Source organism: Palaemon carinicauda, chromosome 13 (genome assembly GCF_036898095.1).
Source record: "Palaemon carinicauda isolate YSFRI2023 chromosome 13, ASM3689809v2, whole genome shotgun sequence".
NCBI lineage: Eukaryota > Metazoa > Arthropoda > Malacostraca > Decapoda > Palaemonidae > Palaemon > Palaemon carinicauda.
In genome coordinates this window covers 128,933,743-128,946,242 of record NC_090737.1, presented here as the reverse complement: position 1 = coordinate 128,946,242, position 12,500 = coordinate 128,933,743, and the positions used below count along the sequence as shown (strand labels likewise).

Genomic DNA, 12,500 nt, shown 5'->3' with positions numbered 1-12,500 from the left:
AAATACCATAAGAAAATAAGGAAACACATTCGATATTTCGTGAGAATTTTCCACAAAAATCAAATCTCCTTCCAGATGCTCCAAAGGTCATACTGTCCCTGGACGCTGAGCTGGATCCTAATGACATCAAGGAAGGAGACAACGTGACCTTTATTTGCAACGTGACCGCTAACCCGAGTGTCGACAAGGTCAACTGGTACCACAAGGTCAGTAAAGTCGGGACTTTTTATTCTTTGCACTCGGGCACAGTATTCTATCTAATTTCTCTTCTTCTTGTTTTGTTCAAGTTTTTATAGTTTATATAGGAAATATTTATTTTAACGTTGTTATTATTATTATTATTGTTATTATTATTGTTATTATTATTATTGTTATTATTATTATTATTATTATTATTATTATTATTATTATTATTATTATTATTATTATTATTAATAATAATTGCTAAGTTACAACCCTAGTTGGAAAAGCAGGATGCTATAAGCCCAGGGGCTCCAAAAGTTTATATAAGAAATATTTATTTTAACGTTATTATTATTATTATTATTATTATTATTATTATTATTATTATTATTATTATTATTATTATTATTATTATTATTATTATTACTTGCTAATCTAAAACCCTAGTTGGGAAAGCAGGATGCTCTAAACCCAGTGGCTCCAGCAGGGAAAATAGCTCAGTGAGGAAGGGAAACAAGGAAAAATAAAATAATTTAAGAAGAGCAACAATATTAAAATAAATATTGCTTTATAAACTATAAAAACTTTAACAAAACAAGAAGAAGAAAGATATAGATGAGAACAGTGTGACCGAGTGTACCCTTAAGCAAGAGAACTCTAACCCAAGACAGTGGAAGACCTTGGTACAGAGGGTATGGCACTACCCAAGATTAGAGAACAATGGTTTGATATTTGATTTTGTTCACGTTTTCCTTTCCTCACTGGGCTATTTCACCTGTTGGGGCCCCTAGGATTATAGCATCTTGCTTTTCAACTAGGGTTGTAGCTTAGCAAGTAATAATAATAATAATAATAATAATAATAATAATAATAATAATAATAATAATAATGAGGATATTGATAATAATAATGATGATGGTGGTAATAATAAAAATAATAATAATAATAATAATATTAAAAATAATAATAAAAAAAAATAATAATAATAATAATAATAATAATAATAATAATAATAATAATGATGGTGATGATGACGAAGATGAGGATGGTAGTAATAATAATAATAATAATAATAATAATAATAATAATAATAATAATAATAATAATAATAATAATTCTTTTTTCGTATCTGTTTTGTTTGTTCTGTCCTCTATTTTTATTTCGATTTCAAAATCAGTCAGACCAAAATGTGAACCATTTAATAACAATATATTTCATTGGACGGAAGATAAAAGGTGAATCAACTAATGAATTTTGAAGTTTTGTCATTTGATGTAGTTATGAAATTGATGATTTCCAAACCTGTGATCTTCTCATTTATATAAAGATCAAACTGATGAATATTTATTTTCGAGAATGGAACTGAAGTTAAAATTCAATTATTTAATTTTAATAAAGTTTAAAGAAGGACTGTAAATGATAAAAGATAGGATAATGATAGATTAATAAACTGATATGTGTTAGTAATGTATTAATAACTTTTAAACCTCGAATATTTATTATTTGATATAGATAAGAATGAGTAATATGATATTTTTCAAGAGAGGAATATTCGATAATTTTTAGGAGCTTATTAGATCATAGCTTCGGTTTCTTGATTATTATTATTATTATTATTATTATTATTATTATTATTATTATTGTTATCATTATTATTATTATTATTATTATTATTATTATTATTAACGTGGTTGTTTTGATTTATTTTTTGCTGTTGATGTTTGAAATTGACTAAAAATCCTATAATATATGTATATACCCACACTCATATATATATATATATATATATATATATATATATATATATATATATATATATATATATATATATATATATATATGGCTAGATGGTATATCACTATTGTTTCAGTGTCTCGGACCGGGGTTCGATTCCCCGGCCGACCAGAAGTTGAGTTGATTCCCCCTTGGGTCTCTGATCCCGAGGTATATAGAGAATCCAGACATTAGGAGGAGTATGATATGTAGCTTATTAGTATATATATATTTATATGTATAATAGGTATATATATATATATATATATATATATATATATATATATATATATATATATATATATATATATATATATATATATATATATACATATACATATACATATATATATGTATGTGTGTATACTGTATATATGTATATAGACGTACTGTAAATATATACACGTACCATTTTAACTGAAGCCTTTATTGGACCTCCCTTTTAAAATTCAATATGGCCACGTATTCTTTCAATTTAGATATAATATATTTTTTCCTGAGCTTTTTCCAATGCCTTATTTCGTCCGCTTTCCCCATTTCCCTTTTTATCCAATCCCTCTGCAGGCGACTGTTTCTTTTCCCCTATTCTTTCTAAATACTTCCTCACACCTTCACGCCCTCCGACTCTCATCTTTTCTCTTCTTTTGTTCCCTTCAAAGCAGATTTAATATTTTTTATCAAGCTATTCGTTTATTTTTCCTTCTACATATTTCACTTCGTCTTATTCTTATTCTTCTTCGTTCTATTCTCCCCTTTTTTTTCCCTAACCCAAACTTCACCGTGATTTCTCCCATTTATCTCTCTCTCTCTCTCTCTCTCTCTCTCTCTCTCTCTCTCTCTCTCTCTCTCTCTCTCTCTCTCTCTCTCTATAAGAAGGAATTTAAGAAAGATAAATTAGATCATTCTATTTATTAAGAATCTTCCAATAGGTCACTGATTTCTCTCTCTCTCTCTCTCTCTCTCTCTCTCTCTCTCTCTCTCTCTCTCTCTCTCTCTCTCTCTCTCTCTCTCTCTCTCATCTCCATCTTCATCTTCATTATCTCAGTCACCATTTTCATATTTCTGCAATTCTCTCTCTCTCTCTCTCTCTCTCTCTCTCTCTCTCTCTCTCTCTCTCTCTCTCTCTCTCTTTCCTTTTATTCACCGACCCTTGATTGAAAGGTCGACCGTGTCATTCTCTTCGGCAATGACTTTTCATAAGAAAAACAATGACCAATTTATTTGACCTCGTACATATTGTTCCGATGCCAGTAGCCATAACTGTGTCAGTCTGTATCTGTTACTTGTTATTTTGTATTGTATTCATTAATAGAACGAGTGTTTTCACTTCCTCCGGTTCGATCTCGGGCGTATATCTATATAAAATACAAAAGCATTTCAATGTTCTCACTGCACGCCTGCACAAATACACTCACTTGTACGAGCTTATGTATACACGTGTATATTATATATATATATATATATATATATATATATATATATATATATATATATATATATATATATATATATATATATATATATATATATATATATATAGAGAGAGAGAGAGAGAGAGAGAGAGAGAGAGAGAGAGAGAGAGAGAGAGAGAGAGAGAGAGAGAGATGTATGTGTATATGTGTATATATATATGTATTTATATATATATTATATATATATATATATATATATATATATATATATATATATGTATATATATATATATATGAATTTATATATATATATATATATATATATATAGAGAGAGAGAGAGAGAGAGAGAGAGAGAGAGAGAGAGAGAGAGAGAGAGAGTGAGAGAGAGAGAGAGAGAGAGAGAGAGAGAGAGATGTATGTGTATACGTATATATATGTATATATATATTTATATATATATATATATATATATATATATATATATATATATATATATATATATATATATATATAAATATATATAAAGAGAGAGAGAGAGAGAGAGAGAGAGAGAGAGAGAGAGAGAGAGAGAGAGAGAGAGAGAGAGAGAGAGAGAGAGAGAGAGAGAATCCTGACTAGTTTCGTTTTACTTCTTCAAGAGTCTTATTGAAGAGGTAATTATCCGTGTTTCTTTTTTAATCTCAGTATCCCATTTCTATGTGAGTTTTACGCATATTACTCATTACAAACATGATCCTGTGTATATTTATATGCTTCTGTGTGTGTATTTGCCCTAACGACATAATATGAATTTTCTTTAAGTATTTAAGTCAACAATTATATTGTATTTTTCTTCCGTCCCAATTATTGGGGCTTAATGTACAGATCCCTTCTGCGAAGCAGACTAATCCTTTTGTAAAGGGTTTCAATCCTCTTCTTTTGCTGAGATTATAATCGGAACCTAATTGCGAAAAGAACGATCGTCTTTTCTCTTCCAAATGACGATTTTGAAGACTCCTCGAGAGTTTTTGAATTTGGGAATTTCATTCAAAGGAATTGGTTCTATTATAGCTATTTAAGGTTTTAAGTTTTATAGTTTATGTATCAAATATCTGTTTTAATGTTGTTAATGTTTTTAAAATATTTTCTTTTAATTTTTCATTACTTATGTCGTTTATTTATATCCTAATTTCCTTTCCTCACTGGGCTATTTTTTCCCTGTTGGATCCCTTGATCTTTTATCATCTTGCTTTTCGAACTAGGGTTGTAGCTTAGCTAGTAATAATAATAATAATAATAATAATAATAATAATAATAATAATAATAATAATAATAATAATAATAATAATAATAATAATAATAATAAACACCGTTCATAAATGGAGGGGTAAGGTTCAGTGACATTGCCCTATCGAGTAGGACAATGCCCTAGAGACTGACCATAAAATGATCAGTGCCCAAGTCATTGTTTATGATAGTTTCACTCTTTTATGTTACTCTATAAGAATTTAAATGATTAAGAAATGTATATGAAATTATGTGAACTAGAATAGACACACATACACACACTATATGCATATATATATATATATATATATATATATATATATATATATATATATATATATATATATATAGATATAGATATATATATATATATATATATATATATATATATATATATATATATATATATATGCATATATATATATATATATATATATATATATATATATATATATATATATATATATATATATATATATATATATACACATACATAGATTGACAGATATACATTTACACATATTTCTACACACACTTATATATATATATATATATATATATATATATATATATATATATATATATATATATATATATATATATATATATATATATATATATATATATATATACAGAGAGAGAGATAAAGATATATGAATTTAAATGTATATATATGAACAAAAGTATGAAGGCCAGAAGGAAATGCTATAAAGATTCAAAAATGTTAGAAAAGAAAATTGACAAAATAAATCATGGTTAGAATGTGCAATCTTTGGGGACACCTCCATAAACAGCACTGGTCCATAAGAAGAATGGACGCAGTTGCCAATTCGTGTTTTCTCGTCCGCATTTCCAGCGGATTTCCAATGCTCATATTGACTACATAGAGCATTAGAGGTGGAATGGAATTAAGGCAGAATGGTGCCGAATGCAAATAAATTTTCCAGCAATCCTCAACCCTTCAAAAACAAACCGCTCAGACGTGAATTTACGATCGAAAAATAGTTTTCATATCTGGACGTCTGAACGCCATTGCGTACATGGCCATTCCAATTTGGGTTTACGATGGAATTTGTTTCTTGTATCTAAAATATTTTTGTTAAGATAGGAGCTTCAGCCATATGTTTGCTACGTTAACTATATAGCATAATATGACAAATATCTTTCCATTTTTCTTCATTGTTTTATTATGAAATAGAAGTGAAAATAAAAAATATCGTGACATGTATATATTGTGTTAGAGGTGTAGATTCGTTCATATTTTAGCTATGTTAACTTAATATGACAAATATCTTTTCCTTTTTCTTTATGGTTTTACTATGAAATAGATGTGGAAATCAACAATATTGTGACATGTAAATATTGAGTTATAGGTGTAGACTCATACGAGCGCAGTGGCAAGGTGGGTATTTTTGGAAAAAAAACAAATCCCTCGATAAATGCATTGCAGATTTATTTCAGCTCAACGGAGGAAATCCATTTTGAAAGAAATTTCCTGATGGTGATATATTGGAAGGCTGTCATCGTGTATTAGTATACTGGCTGCTTTCTTTTCATTGGAGGCCTTTGTACACCTCGGCTGCGTTCAACCTGTTTCAGATTTCAGCGGAAAACTTCTCTGAGATTTCATAATTCCAAGGATCTGTTTTAATGTTGTTACTGTTCTTAAAAGGTTTTTTTTTTATATGTTTATTACTTTTAGTATAGTTTTTATTTCCTTATTTCCTTTCCTCACTGGCCTACTTTTCCCTGTTGGGGCCCTTGGGCTTATAGCATCATGCTTTTACCAGCTGCGTTCAACTTGTTTCAGATTTTAGCGGAAAATTTCTCTGAGATTTCATACTTGCGAAGGATCTGTTTTAATGTTGTTACTGTTCATAAAGTATCTTATTCTAATTGTTTATTACTTTTCATATAGTTTATTTATTTACTTGTTTCCTTCCCTCTATGGCCTATTTTTCTCTGTTGGAGCCCTTTAACTAGCATTACCCAAGATCATTCTCTCTCCAGTTCCTCTTATTTTGTATCTCTCCAACCAGGGTGCTTCCATCCACCACAACGCCACGGCAGGTGTCAAGATCAGGAATAACAAACTAATCCTGAAAATGGTCGAGCGAGAACAAGCAGGTGTCTACACGTGTGTGGCAAACAACGGAATTGGGGACGGAATGAGCCAGCCAATCTTCCTTGATATAAAATGTAAATCAGTTAATATTTCTCATTTCTTTCTGTGTATTGTTGCAATGTTTTGCCTATTCTCTTATGTCGCCATCTCTCGGGCCGCATTGTGACCCGCTGCCGTTTGTATCAGACTCCTCCATGCTTATTTATATCAGATTAATGATTCAGTAATATTTTAAATCTTTATTATTCAAACAATTTTACGCTAATTATGCGTGGATGGGTCTGATTTAACTGTTATTGCACTGTGACTAATTCAAATATAGTTATATATAACATATGTTTTGAAATAACCATTTCTTCGTCGTCAATATTTCTTTCTTTTAGTGTGTATTCTTAACATATTTATTACTAATGATATTATTAGTTGCTTTATTTTTTTGTCAATAATGCTCTCTGTTTGCGTCAAACGTCTTGTCCAATGTTTACAATAAAAAACTGGTGAATATATTTTTTATCGCTTTATCTATAAGGCACCGAATTGTCGAATTGGTGGATAATGTCCGGTTGAAGTGCTTTATTAAGTTTCTTTTCTTCTAATAATTACGAAACAGTTTTTCATGCGCCCCTTCTGATTCACTCGTTCTTAAATGCTACCTCTTGTGAGCTCTGTGAAATTTACTTTAAAAAAAAAAAAAAAACTTGACTAACAACAAATGTTTACTGAAATGCAATAGAAAATCAAATTCTTTTATTTATATCGAGGAAGTGGAGACTTAAGAGAAGGCATATCGGTACATATCAGTCGCTATTCTATAATAAGAGCTTCACATATTCGTGTAAAATACTTTATAACATTTTCACTCAGATTTATCACATATCTATTCTATAACTATCTAATTTCGATTTATTGATTCTGTGGCTTTTTAAGCATTTTTTAATCGACTGTAAAGATTCCAAATATATCACTAGGAAAAAGAAAACGGAAACCTAATTTTATATTCAACTCTCTCTATTCCTTACTTCGAATATTAGAAAGAATCATTATATTGACATTGCAAAATACGTAAAAGAAAATTATAAAGATGAAAATTAGGAGAGAGATAATTAGGTTTAACATTTTCATAAATCATGAGAGAGTATCATATGACAAGAAAAAGAAAAAATATATATACGACAAAATAGATTATGAAGCAAAATGGTGTATAAAAAAATATAGAAATGGATGTAAATTTAGCAATAGAAAAACATTAATCGTCGCTAATATATCATGCCTTCGGGGAGAAATTTCAACATCAGTTTTTATCTATTTGCCTCTGCGGATATGGCCTCGCATTCCATGCTCAAATTAGAAGCGATTCCTTTCCTAGCCCCGAAGACAAGATTTTTAAAACACTGTCAATAGACTTCGCATCAGGAGCAGTTTATAAATACCGATCCTGCATTTCCTCATTCCAGACGTCCCCGTTTGCTCAGACGGGAAAGACGTGGTCTTTGGCGCCGCCAAAGGGGACGACGTCCAATTGCAATGCATAGTAGACGCCTCGCCGGGAGAGGTCTCCTTCAAGTGGTACTTCCGGAGCCCGCAGGAACTGATACCCATGGACGAGGAAAAATACTCGGTGCAAGATCGCACATCCAAGCTCACTTACCACGTCCGGACGGAGCACGACTACGGCGAATTCTTATGCTACGCCGAAAACGAACTGGGTGAACAGGCCTTGCCCTGTCAGTTTGAACTGGTGCCCGCTGGGAAACCCGATAGCTTGCTAAACTGCACGCTGGCCAATCAGACCTCTGATACGCTATTCATCGCGTGCCTTCCCGGCTTCAATGGCGGATTGGACCAACATTTCGTCGTCGTCGTTCAAGCTTACGACGATGAGGTCCGAGGGGAGATTTTGAGGAACGCTACGGAGACCGAGCAGCCTGTTTTCGTCATAGAGGGCCTGCAGCCTGGAGCGTCGTACCTCCTGGCTATATACGCTGAAAATGTGAAAGGGAGAAGCGAAGACAGTATCCTTCACGGGTTCACTTTGCCCTTGGCACCAGGCGAACGCATAAGTAAGTTAAATTTGGGTGGAGCTTACCGTAGAGTTTTGAGTTTCAGAGCCAAACCACAAAAATACTGTCATAAAAATTGAAACCTGACTGAATATGATTTTTATGTTTTACAGGGTTTTTAAGAATCATATAACATTTATTAATCTATTTCTTCCAATTTATGCGCGGAAACTACGTCAATAGTTGTATTTTTTCTATATTAAACTAGGTTGAGTGATTTGCAAGTTTTGGTAAATCGATAATCACCGTATAACGAGAAAAATCATACAGCAGGAAGTCGGAAGTCTGTTCAAACATTTTACCGATTATCAGACTTAAAGATATTATTTGATTTTATTAGTTTATATTTTTTACTTTACTCTTTTCATTGGGTTAATGTCATTATATCTAAAAGTATGTTTTTACTTTTGTCGTCTGACGTCTGTGTAGTTTATTTGTGCTGTCTGCTCTTAATATGAGCAGCTAACGAAAAATAAATATGTTTTTGTGTTCTCTTGTCTTTTGTGGATTGGCTATGCAATACTTGTCCCTCCAAAACCAATCGTGAAAGATTGTTTTTATTTTTCTTTGCTAAGTGAATGGCGTAGTTACTTTGTAGTGTTAGTGATGTAATTGTCAAAGGGAAACAGTGATTTATGAGTACTAAACTTACAAATAGTTCTTTGAGGATTAGATAGTTAACTATATAACAACTCATCCTCCTTTCATGTGAACCAAAATCTTAGTAATTTTTGTATTTTGAGTTTTTCTCTTCTTTCATAAGATATTATTAACAGTAAAATAACATACACATAGATTATCCTTAGAGGTACCTCATTCATTCTGTTTTCATATCATAATCATAGTCTAAAGGTATAGCTTACTTACTAAAATTTTTATATAGCTTTTCATAAATCTTTTTCCTGAAGATAGAAGAAATGTTTCTGCCTCTTTAAACATTGTAAAGAAGTCTATATATATAAGTAAGAATATTTCACACTTGCAAGTCAGTCTGAAGAGAACAGTAAGGTTACTTTAGATCCATGAGGATAGGGTTACCAAAATGTACTTGGATTATCCTGCATGCTATGTATGTATATAAGCAAATATGTGCTAAAGAACTAAGCAGAATTATGATATTAATTAGCCTAATTATTAAATCGTACTATTATTTAATCATTATATTTCTTTCAGAATACAAGGATTTTAATAAAATCAAATATTTAAAAAAAAAAAGTTCTAAAAATTCGAAATTATTTTTGTTCGTTTCTGGAATATTTGGACTCAAGTTGGCTAAATATTATATATATATATATATATACATATATATATAAGTATATATATATATATATATATATAATGTATATATATATATATATGTATATATATATACAGTATGTATATATATATATATATACAGTATGTATATATAGATACATATATATATATATATATGTATATATATATATATATATATATAGTATTCTACTTAGCAAGTTGCCCAAATAAATTCGCCACTAATCATTTTGCTGAGACAAGGAATAGCTTTAATTCCGAGTAATCAAACTTTTATCCAATGTTTCCCCATTCAGTCCACATCATAATCTAGTTAATTAAGTAGGGTGGTTTGCGATTAGAGAATGAATTTTTCTTGATATTTAGAAAAATACATTCGCTAGAGGAAATCTGCAATTTAGCACGTCCAATATACATACATACATACGTACGTACGTACATACACACACACACACACACACACACATATATATATATATATATGTGTGTGTGTGTGTGTGTGTGTGTGGGTGGGTGGGTCTGTGTGTGAGTACATATATATATATATATATATAGATAGATAGATAGATAGATAGATAGATAGATAGATAGATAGATAGATAGATATAATGTACACACACATATATATATATATATATACATACATACATACATACGTACATACATACAAGAAATTTAATTTTTTTTTTCCTTAAGAAATTATGAACTTTAAAAGACAACATTTTACGATACGCAAAGGTTAACATTAAAAACAAAATATTTTTCTTTTTCCTAAATCTTGAGTAATTTCATTTTAGCCCTCAATAACCATGCCATATATTAACTATATTTCAATATTTTAACGGTTTTATATTAAGGATCAACTTTACATCACATCTTAGGGCCTTGAAACAACCAAATAAGACGAGTAAACAATGTTTTATAATTAATAATAAACAATTATAGACTAGAATTCTTCCACTGAAAACACACAAAGCTTCAGCTGTTGTACAGCATCAGTCGCTCTACTCACGGCGACCCTGCAATTATTTTCAATTATCGGATGCCAATAACATTTAAATAGCTGATCGAAAATCGATGATTAGCCGTTCAGTATGCAAGACCCAATACCAGTTGCAAAAAAAAAAAAAAAAAATATTGCAGTGATCAGGATGTGTGGTGAATTGTTTACATGAATGTATTTATTGCGTAGAAAACAAAGCAAAATAGTTTTTTTTTTTTTTTTTTTTTTTTTTTTTTTTTTGCCTGCTTGTGGTTTCTTTTTATTGTAGTGTTGTTTTCATATATGGGAATTAACCTTTTAATAAAGCACATTCGCAACCATGCTCAGAAAAAAAGAATAGCATATTGCATTGATCAGGATACGTATTGAATTGTTTACATGAAATGAATTTACTGCGTAAAAAAAAAAAAAAAAGCAAATTAGTGTCTTTTTTTTTTTTTCTTTTTTTTTTTTTTTTTTTTTTTTTTTTTTTTTTAAGTGCTGTTCTCACACGTGGAAATTAACCGCTTAACAAAACCCATGCACTGCAAACATTTTGTTACGTGTATTCATGCGACAATAATTGCATAAAGCTTAGCTTTCAAATATATACATAGAGTACTGTATTTTCGTTATCGTAAATCAAAAACTGATTGGTGCCTTTTATTATTCATGAGTACCTAATACACACATTTTAGGACGGCATGTCAAGTTTAGATTGCTTCTCTTCACGTTATTTATTCACTTTTATTTATATTATTTTGCTTCTCTTATCTCTCATATATTTATTCATTTTGTTACGTGGGAATATATGCTCTATATGAATAATAACAAAGAGAATACACTATTATACTTGAATCGAAGGAATTTCGCATTCTAAGAATAGCATACTTCTGAATGATATTCTTAGACATGGAAGAGTAATCAATAAATCATTGGATGAGCAGAAATAGAAATGGGAGAGGGAAAAGGAGTAAGATAAATTAGAATTGTGCCTACGCATGCAAATGTGTACTAGTGTGTGTGTGTGTTTAATTGTTTTGTTTATGACCTTTGGAAACAACTGTGTATGCTTGTCTTTAAATTTAAGTTTGTGTAGTTGACTAAACTGAAAAACTAGTAGTTGAGTAAACAGATTTCTAAACATATTAGATATTGACACAACTTAGATAAAATCCAAAATAAAAGTGATCCTATTATGCGTACGTATTAAATGAATCTTTTGATTAAATTTTGGGTAATATATGAATATGGAAAATAGCTTAAAAGAGTATAATTTGAGATGTTCAGTCAAAGGTCATTATTTTTATTTTAATATCTTAATGTTATGTATGTCTGCCCAGTTCATTATTTATTATTTTTCTCTTTCATTTGTTCAAGTTCTTTTATTTCCAGCATCTTTAATTACATATTTGTATATATT

General features: G+C 29.9%; 1 pseudogene; it reads left to right on the top strand.

The window, feature by feature from the left end:
• Nucleotides 1-12,500, top strand: part of LOC137651812 (nephrin-like) — a 47,408-nt pseudogene that overhangs the window by 21,673 nt on the left and 13,235 nt on the right.